Below are 11710 nucleotides of genomic sequence, written 5' to 3'. Positions count from 1 at the left end.
GCATATGTCCTCTTATTATGGTGACCAATACTCTCACATCCACTACACTTCATCACCCTTTTAAACTCTCCAGTAGAAGCAATTCTATTCTTCTTTGGCCTCCCAGTTGGTCTCTTACTCAATGGAGATAAAATCATAGGATTGTCAATGCTACACAGATTTTTCAACAATTGGAACTGGGCCAATCGAAAACGAGTGTGCTTGACGATATATATCAGCATGAAAAAATGGTTCAACAAATGAATTCAAATTCTTTCCACTCTTAAAAATTACAGCAACAACATGTTGACATGGATACCCATTTATTTCCCATTTTCGACATAAACAAGTTCTCAACCCAAGATTAACCAAAATTGAAGGAAAACAATGCACTTCAAACACATTATCAGATAATAAACTCACATTCTATGTCCTCCCATCCATGAAAGCCTTCTCCAATACAATATCCATACGAGGACAGAGAACTTTATTCCATTTACTGGAGAGCAGTCTCCTATCAGGCCCCATATTCATGATTTGCAACCGTATCATGTCCACCAAATTTGTTATTGGCAAGTGCCGAGCTTGTTGTATCCATGAATTGAATGACTCAACAACATTTGAATACATCTCATCATAACGTTTTCTTTCAAAATATGAATCACTCCAATTTTCATATGGTAAACTTCTCAAGAAAACACTCATAATGTCTCCTCCCTCACTTTTTAATTCATTTAACTTGAAATAGAATGATGTCTTTGTTGGTGCATATGCACATTTTGAAAATTTGGACACAATCGTCTCCCTAACCAAATTTATGTTTCTACATGATAACATATCCCTCAAATTTCTCTTTAGATGTTCAAGACAAAATCCATGATAGCAATTAGGGAAAGACCTAGCAATTTCTCCCACAATACCACAATGTCGATCTGATATCAAACTTATCACCCTTTTCGATCCCAATACTTCACATAAATGTTTAAGGAACCAACACCAATTGTCTTTATTATCAGCATCAACAACTGCAAAAGCTATAGAAAAAAACCTACAAAACAAATAGGAACAAGCATATTAGATATACACATGCAGAGAAAATTAGAACAATAAACAACTAGAGAAATTTGACACTACCAACATCCAAAGAAACTTCACATAGTGGTAAAATCTAGAGAAAATTCACACGATGGCAACCTCTAGAGAAAATTCACACATTGGCAACATCCAGAGAAAATTCACTTAGTGACCAACTACAGAGAAAATTCACACAATGACAATATCTAGAGAAAATTCACTTAGTGACCAACTACAAATAAAATTTAGACAATGATAATATCCAGAGAAAATTCACACACTGACCAAAATTCAGAGAAAATTCACACACTGGCCAAAACCAGAGAAAATTCACACACTGGCCAAAACCAGAGAAAATTCAAAGTGCCAGAGAAAAATCACAAAACATAACCGCAAAAATAGAAAATTCACTCAATTCCCACATGTATAGAAAATTCACATACTTATATAAAATTAGATATATTTACAATTACTTTCATTCCCATCTTTTCCCATCGCAGTAAGCATAACTCCTTTGTATCGTCCTTTCAAAAATGTTCCATCAAGAAACAACAATGACCGACAATATTTGAAACCAACAATGCATGCATGAAAAGCCACAAACACTCTTTTGAAAAGCTTGTTATCTTCAAAATCTAACTCAAAATTACTACCTGGATTATTCTTCAATGCCTCATCAAAATACCATCGTAATTAATTGAATGACAAACAAGAATCCCCATATGTACTACATTTTTCTTTTTCAACCCCCAATCAACGACAGTTATAACTGATTAAGACCACATACTTGTCTTTCATTTCTTTAACATCATCCACTAGACGAATTAAAAGTTTTATACTTACCTCTTCAAGTATCAGCCCAGAAACTAAGCTGGAAGTCATCCTAACATGTTTACTAGTATGAACCGCCACATCACATGTATGTTCATTGTTCAAAGTTCTTATGTAAAAGAACCCATTTGTTTTTTCAACTGAAGCATGTACACGCCACATACATCCCCTTGATTCCTTACATGCACATTCTGCCGTAACCCTCAGCTTGTCATTTTTAACATACATAAACTGAAAACCAACCTCAATAGCATACTTGCATAAAACAGTACGGAACTCAACCACACCACCCTCAAATTTTTGTTCAACACTCATAATATTATTTTGCCAACTAGCTGACAATAACACATTTTCTTGGTGAGAACAAAACTTAAAGAGTGAATTCTTTTCAATATCCACGAGCCTATCACATTCACCATGCACAACATCTACCCAATTAGAACCCACTTCATCCTCTTGATCAGAAGTACTACACCTAATAACTGAAATATCAACTATATCAACACCACGTGCATAAACAACCCTCAGCATATTCAGAAAATCAATATTATTTCGAACCATACAATTCGGATGGCCCACAATAGAATATGAAATACAAATCGTCTCAGGTTTCAAATTCTCACATGTTTTACACAAAATGCCAACCAATTCCTCAAAATTCAATTCACATGAAACATTAATGACAATAGTATCATTCTCATATTTGCATAGTAACAACACTGCACTGTCTATCAAAATTGAAAGAAAAAATAAGAAAAATAATTTGTTCAATATAAAAACACTTCACAAGAACAACATAAAAGTCCAGAGAAATTTCTAATAATTATAAAAAAAATTTGGATTATAATAACAAGCTTATAATTTTCTCTGGACTCAAATAAAAGTCTAGAGACATTTATAAACTTATATTCACCTTCAAGATAACAAAAAAAAAATCACAGAAAACTTAATGAACTCAAAGAGAATCACAGAGAAATTTACTGTTAACTATTAAACACAATCATAGACAAAAATTACACAGAAGATCTGTTATAAAATTATAAGCTTCTCTGTGATTTTCACCGAATTACAAGCTTACAATTTTCTCTATATGATTGTGCACTATTGCACTCATATCAAAATCCAGAGAAATTTACAAACTTATATACATCTTCAAGATAACAAAAAACATTGCACTGTCCATTTAAACTAAAAGAAAAAACACAAAAAATAAATTTGCTCAGAGAAACAAAAACTTATATTCACTTTAAATTACAAACTTATAATTTTCTCTGAACTACAAACTGAAAATGAATAACAAACTTATAATTTTCTCTGAACTACAAATAAAAGTTCAGAGAAACTTAAGAACTTATATTCACTTTCAAGATCACAAAACAAAAACGCATTAACATTAAATTGACAAAAATGCTAATTATTCCACACAAACGCAGAGAAACTCATAGAGAAGATCTGTTATGTTCACAAAACATTCAATTGAGAATAAAATAAAATAAAATAACAAACTTATAATAACATGTCCATAACAAATTAAAATTTTCTCTATGACTTTCACTAGACTACAAACTTACAATTTTCTCTGTAATTTTCGTTGGATTATAATAACAAACTTACAATTTTCTCTGGACTATACCAAAAAAAGTGTAGAAAAAACAGAGAACTAAAATTAGAGAATAAAATATGATAAGAAATTTACACTTATCTCTGGTTTAAAGAAATTTCTCTGCTTTGAAAAAATAGATAACAAAACTTATCATTGATAAGCATATTGATGAAAAACAGAGCACGAAAAATGAACTCTAAAAATCAAAATTAACTCCACTGTCAATTCTCTTTGAAATTGACCAAAAAACAAAGAATGAAAAATTAACTCCAAAAATCAAAATCAACTCTATCAATCTAGTCTCTCTCTAAAATTAATCAATAACAGAGAATGAAAAATCAACTCTAAAAATCGTAAACAACTTCACTGAGATAGCCTCTATTGTAAATTGATCAAAATTGAAAACAAAAACCTAATGCAAAAATACACTCGAAAAACTAATATGAAATTTGAATCCCTACATAAAATTCAAAACAAAAATCAAAATCTATGTGGAATCTCTATCGAAAACATACCTGATTTAACTCCACTGAAAAACCTACACGATCATAGCAATCTCTATCGCCAAGTCCATTGCAAACATTTGCAAAATCCCTACGAAATCTCCACCATGAAGTCCATCCTTATGAAATCTTTTACAAAACAGCAATAGAATATTCAGTTTGCCAAAATCCAAATAAATTTATGTCATAAAGAAGGGTAAATTAGGTATTTTATAACGTAAAATAAGGTTGAGGAACCTTAGGTATCAAAAAATATTATTATAGACCTCTCCTCCTATCAAAAGTTGGGCACGGATCTTAGACCAATTTTTTTAAAATATTTATAGATAAGACTTTTAGATAATTAATTTTTTTTAAAAAAAAGAAAAAAAAATGAGATAGTTTCTTCCATTGTATGACAGTCAACATTTACTATTTTTACCAAAATTGGGATGATGTGACTTTGATAATTCCAAGGATTTAATAATTTCAACATTTACTATTTCTTAATTTATTTTTATTTATTTTTATAAAAAAAAAAAGAACCAACAAAAAAGTTACTAGAAAAGTCAACCCTGAACATGGGTAATAATGTGTAAGGATGTAAATTTGACCCAATCCGATCCAGCTCGGACTCAGGCTGGCCTATGTCGTGCCGTGTAAGCTTCTGCCAAAATTCAAGCCAGATTATAGGCTAGAAAATCAGGCTCAAGGACAGGAGATATTCATATCTCGAACGGGACCGACAAGCCTGGGCTCAGACTTAGGCCGAATTTCAATAATTTTTTTTTATGTTTTCCACTATTTTTAATTTTTTTCCATAAAAAATGACATTGGACCTCGGGCAGGCCAAGCCTCGGGGCTGAGTTTTAAGTGGGCCTTCAACAGGCAGATGGGCCAAGCCACGGTTCGAGCTGGACTTCAAAACAACAACTCAGGCCTAGAGTTCCGGACTGGGCTTGAGCCAGGATCTAACTGGGTCAGGCCCATCTCAGCCTGTGGGCAGGCTTCGGACAGCCCACAGGCCATATTTACCTTAAAATCAGTTTGGATAAAGAATTTATCTATCACATGCCCACTTTTTAGGGGAGATTCTATTTACACCCAAAAAATCATTAAGCACTCCCAATTTCTAGGTACACCATGTTTAGTTATTTAAAATTGGGTAAATTACACCCACTTCCCTTGAAGTTTTTGACAAATACAGGAACTTCCTCTGTGGTTTGAAAAATTACACAAACCTTCCCTACTTTAACTGACATTATCAAGATTCCCCCATATTTGAACCTTTGTTAACCCTAATAACAGAACCTGCTGATGTCATCACCAATAAAGCCAAAAATACAACTAATGCCCTCATGGCTATTGATCTCATGTATATATACCAAGCATAACACAGCTTCACAATGCACAACTCAAAAATTCCAAGGCAAGAGAAAAACCAAAAAGGCAGCCAGAAGTGAAAGGAAAGAAGCACAACAAAACCAACTACAACACAGGGATGTTACCATTCACTTTGAGTATTTTAAAAAAAAAAAGGAGGTACAAGTAGGAGATGGAGGGTGATCATGGCAACCAGAATGTGTTGTTACCAACATATGTTGAGGAAATTAAGAAAACAAACCTTGGTAGCTTAGCTGCCGTAAAAAAAATTTTGCAAACAAAGCAATACCCAATTCAATTGATTTTTCAAATCTCATATATATGAACAAATACATATATATAAACACATGCAACCATATTTTGATTTCTAACAAAGAAAATAAAATCCAATTAAATTAATTTCTAAATATGTTTAACATTCAAACATAAGAACAACTCTTTTTTTTTTTTCTCCCTTCTAAATTTAAGATACAAATATATATATATACACACACACACACGTTAAAATTCAAATAAGAACTTGTTTGGATTTTCAGCAAAGAATAAAAACTCAATTTCAACAAATTTCTAGGCACCATTTGGGAAGAGCTAAACTAGGCTTTTTTGCCTATTTTAGCCACAAAAAATAAAATATCACATCTAACCTATAATCATTACACTCTTCTCTCACAAAAAAAGTCAAAAAGCTCTTCACAAATCAAGCTTTTTAGCCCAGGATAAAATAGCCAAAAAAGTCAATAAGCCAAAAAACCAACCCACTTCCCAAACCAATTCTAAATCTTATATATACAAAACATATACATAGGTACATACAAATCAGTGGTGTGGCGTTTGAGTGGCTAAATTGCTTAAACGACCACCATTGGCTTCCACTTCAACAATAATAGTTTCTTCCCGACACATCAATAAACCCCAAAAGCTTCATAATTTTCAAACCATTAATTCCAATAAAATGTCTTTAAATTATTATGAAATTACCTTCTTCCAAAACAAATGAAACATTACCAAAGAAAGCCATATAACAATACAAACCCAGAAAAATGCATAAATGATAGCCAAAATTGGATCTTTAAGCCATCAAAACACAAAATGGAACATAAAATCCAAAATCCTGAATGTCTATTCAAGCTTTATTTCTAACCCAGAAAGCTTAATTATTCACTTACACATAAATTGAGACCCTAAAATGAAAAATTCCAGGCAAAGAAAGAAACATTAATGAAAAACTTAAAGCCAAAGAAGTTCCAAAAGATCAAACAAAGGGAAAGCAAATCAATTGCTACAATGAGATGAAATCAATACCTTGAGCAAGCGTAACTCAGTCTGAGTGAAGTTTGAATATATATGCATCTGAGACTCGTCCAGAGAAATTGGTATCCATAACTTTACGATTATGGGTACCGGAATACTATTAAAAGCTTCCCATTTTGGGTTTGTCGATGGTGGTTATGGTGGAGCCATGTGATTTTGAAGGTCGTTATTGGGGTCTTTTTTATAGACTATAATGGTGTGATTTAACAGAGGTGGTTTTGGGTTTGATTTGATAGAGATACGATATAAAATTTGGGTTCAAGTGCAGTGGTTGGGAGTTCATGGATATGGCAGATTCAATGCAGGGTTGTGGCTTCAGTGGGAGAAAGGGGTTATCATCTCTCTCTCTCTCTTTTTTGTCTTTTTTTCCTTTCTATTTTCTCTCATCAACATCCTTAACATAAACATAAGAATTTTTCCCTGACGATAACCCTCATCCTTCTCATATTCTACCCCTATGTTTGTCAAATATGGCGATGGCGATGGCGATGGGCGAGCAAGGGCAACGACATGGCTGGGTTGCGATTGAGCAGGAATGAAGTACGATGGGTGACGAAGAAGAAAGTGAAAAGAGGGCGGCGAGGGAGAGTGGTCGCCATTGGAGGAAGGGGGTTGAGGAGAATTATCGCCGGTGGCGTTTGGGATTGTTGGAGGCAGTTGTATTGATGGTGGCCGGAAAGAATATGGGTAGGAGAGAGGATGCGAAAGAGGGAGGGAGAGAGAGAGAGAGAGAGGTAGAAAGAAGAGCAAAGTGTAGTGAGATAGGTATGAGAGATTTAAAGATCAAAAAGGTATTGACAATGTCTTTTCGTCCTTCAAAACAAGGGTAATAAGGTCATTTAGTATATGTAAGTAACATCATTCGGGGAAATTCTATTTCCAAACACTTGATTAACTCAATACATATGTTTTTTTAAAATTTTTTTATTACATTTCTATCATTCAATCAAATTACCAATACACCCCTCCCTTTCTCCCTTCCTCCCTCCCTCCTGACTCAACCCTAACCTTTGCCATTTCCGACCACCGTCAGTCACCTCCCTTCCTTCTGATTATCACCACCTTCATAGCAGTCCTCTCTCTCCCTCTCAGCTCAACCCTAACCTTTGCCATTTCCTATCGAGTGTGTTGAACTAAACATGTCAAAACTATCTACCTAGCACACTCGATACAAAAATGTGTATAATGTCAACCACCATTTCAATTTTCAAAGATATATTATTCAATTTATAGCATTTAAGTCATTCAAAAGCACGCCGGCCTTTCCTGCCACTTAGTCCTGCATGGGGTACACACCATCTCTTAGACCATTAAAACCATCTTCAAGTCTCACCAGGTGAATTTACTATGGAACAGTCTGAAGGACATGTAAAAGGCCAAACTTCCAAAAGTACAAAAGACTGAGGAAAACTTATATGATGAATACGAACAAAGGGAACCAACTTTGTGGTCTTAAGTATCAAACCCAGAGAAACTTATGGAGTTAAAACAGCATACCAGAGGCTTGATGGAGTACATCAAATGCCAGTGAATCCTGAACCTCCTGGAAGATTTTGACAAAGAAATTGTGTCAGCAGTAATATATATGTTTCGTATCGAGAGAGGCTGAGAAGGGAATGGCGCCGGTGGGAGGAGGTGGTTGTTGACAATGGTTAGGGTTAGGATTTGTTGGAGAAGATGAGGATAGTTTAGTATTATTTGAAAATAATTGATGTGTATTGGGGAGCTTCTATTTACACACACCAAATACTCTCTTTGCACACACTTAATGATATTTAATTTTATTACAATTTTATTCATAAATGAAATTACTATTTTAGACATCTACCCATTTCAAAAGTCTCAATGCACACACATCCATCACGTTGAAGCTGAAGTGAGCATCACAGAGTCGAAGTTAGTCATCCATCAAGTTGGACTCACCTTCACAGAGCATCACTTATTCTTCATTCATCATTGTTCTGGAGGATTTACGTTGGAAATGAGCAGAGTCCGATTTGCCTGTGGAGGATATCCAAATGAGCATCACTTTTTTTTTTCCAGCGTCGTTCGGATAACCAGGGTCAGATTGTATTATTTGGTTCGGAAATCTACAACCGAAATAATTATTTACTTTCGGAAGTTGTTGTCCGAACAAATTTATTAATTTCGGAACTTGTTGTCCGAACAAAGTATTTAAATTCGGAAGTTGTTTTCCGAACAAAGTTAACTTGTACAATATTCAACTTCCGAAATTTTAAAAAAAATTCGGACAACTACTTCCGAATGAAGTAAAAAAAAATTTTCCATTTTATATTCCAAATTTGCAAACTGCAAACTAAATTTACAGTTTCGAATTGCAAATTTATGTTTATAATGCCATTAAAAATTTGTAATGTTATACAAAATGTAAATGTTTAAAAATTTGTAATGTCAATTCACATGGATTTTATGGATTCACATGGATTTTAATATTAGTAAATGTTTAAAAATTTGTAATGTCAATTCACATGTTTAAAAATGTTTAAAAATTTGTAATGTCAATTCACATGGATTTTATGTTTCGAATTGCTCACCAAATGTAAATATTTGATAATAAGAAAATATCACTTACAAAATCAGTGACCACTGTTACCATTCCATTCTAAAAATAAAATGTCATTACAATGTCATTACAATACCATTGTTGCCATTCCATTGTAATAAGAAAAATGTTAACCACTGTTATCATTACAACAATATCATCTTACAAAAATCGCCAAAACAAATTCATCTACCGAAACTGGATCACGACCTCGACCACGACCTTGACCTCGTCCTCGCCCACACCCTCGTCCCCGTTCATGGTCTACATCCAATTCACGACGTCGTCTATTTGAAACAGTAGGTGGGACACGTTGTTGATATTCAGAATCCATATTATCTGCAAAAAATACTAAGTGTGTGTGTAAATAAAGAGAGTGTGTGCAAATAAAGAGAGTGTGTGTAAAATTAATGAGAGTGTTTTAAATTATAAGTGTGTGTGTAATGAGTGTGTGTGTATAATTAATGAGAGTGTGTGTGTAAATAATAAGTGTTTTAAATTATAATGAGAGAGTGTGTGTAAAATTAATGAGAGTGTGTGTGTAAATAATAAGTGTTTTAAATTATAATAAGTGTTATAATTAAGAAGGAAAAAAAAAAAAAAAAACTTGTTCGGAAGTTCACAACCGAAAATACCTATTCTGTTCGGAAGTTGTTGTCCGAAATAAAAGCATAATTTCGGAGGTTGACTGTTGTCCAAATTCAATTTTTTCGGAAGTTGACTATCGAATGAATGTAAAACTTTCGGAAATCTACTGATGAAAATATTGAATTTTTTCGGATTCCTACGTCCGAATACATTGTTATGTTTCGGATAACCAGTTCCGAACGACGGTCCCAAATCACAAACTCTACATTCCAATTGAAAAACTCTACATTACAGATGAAAATGAGGATTGAATAGGAATGATGATTCAAAAGTAAACTCACCTAATGAGGATTGAAAATCTGATGGAATGCTTCAATGGGATGCAACTTCGTGGATGAAATGCTTCAATATATTCGCACACCTGGGTTGCACACGATAAGGAGATGGAATGCTTCAATGTGTTTGCAGATGTGCTTCAATGCTTCAATAGGTGCTTCAGCGGTGTTGGAATGCTTCAAGGTTGAAGATGTGCTTCAGATTCAATAGGTGTGTGTATTTGGGGTCGGGTGTGTGTGTGTGTGTGTGTGTATGAGGGTACATTTGGAACTCACCATGTGTGTAGTGAGAAAATTAATTAGGAATTAATTTTTTTGGTGTGTGTTTTGAGAAGGATGTGCAAAGAAGGGATTAGGTGTGTGTATATAGAAGCTCCCTGTGTATTGAGACAAACTTAAATGTTTTAATTTGTGTATAGTGTAAATTGAGTAAATGGTGTATACTAAGATAAGTAAGGATGTGTAGATAGAATTACCCCTTCGTGTCAATTTGACAGAATGGGGGATCTTGACAATGTCAGTTAAGGTATGGGAGGTTTTTGTAATTATTTAAATCATAGGGGAAGTCTCTGTATTTGTCAAAAATCTCAGAAGAGGTGAATGTAATTTACCATTTAAAATTTTATTTTACTTTCATTACACCCTATCACTTTTTCCAAATTACTCTCAAGGTAAACCCAAATAATAAATAATAAAAAAATTAAATTATTTCAAAAACTTTTCAATACAGAAAATAATTCTCAAACACGAAAGAAAAAAAACCAAACTTATAAGCACATACGTATTATAAATACAGAAAAAACTAAACTTTTACATAAACATTATAAAACTTTTCAATATGGAAAAAAAAAAAACTTTTACATTATAAATTATCCACAAGAATACTCGTGGAAAAGTTAAAACCAAACTTATAAGCACATAAGTATCAAGCACTAACAAGAAAAAGTAGTTCTCAAATAATATATTATTTAAATGACAAAATAAAAATAACTCCAATAATATGTTATTGTTAATCTAATTATTGGACCCTTTAATTTTTGTCAAAAAAACGATATAGAAAATAATTGATAGTACTCTACAAAAATTGTGAAACCCCTTTATATGAATACTTATCTCCTTTTTTATGGGTTTTTTCAAAAAACTATTTTGATTATTACTCTCATTCATTATTTGATTTCGTTCAAACTTTCTTCAAGGATTTAGTGTTTCAAAATAATAAAAAACAATGATGTTGATGGTGAGTTTTGGTAGGATGAATTAGAATTTTGAAGGAAGGATGAAGAAGGAGAAAAAGAAAAAGAATAGGGGTTGTTTGGAGTATCCTAAATAAGTGCACTTTTTGTCTTTTTGGACTAAATAGTTGAGGAAAAAAATATAAATGTTTGGGTTAACTTTTTGACTTTTTATGGAAAAATGTGTATTAAAAAATTATATAAATTAGTGTGGAGGAGAAGATTGTGATGGAAGTGATGGAATAGTTGTACGGCGAGGGATAGTGTGTACAGAGTGGGGGAGGGGAGATGATTTCTTACTTTTTCGGGCAGTGAATTGAAGGTGTTGT

This window comes from Camellia sinensis, chromosome 2, assembly GCF_055761805.1.
Source record: "Camellia sinensis isolate YWXY chromosome 2, ASM5576180v1, whole genome shotgun sequence".
In the NCBI taxonomy this organism is placed as follows: Eukaryota; Viridiplantae; Streptophyta; class Magnoliopsida; order Ericales; family Theaceae; genus Camellia; species Camellia sinensis.
This window is presented reverse-complemented; position numbering follows the sequence as displayed.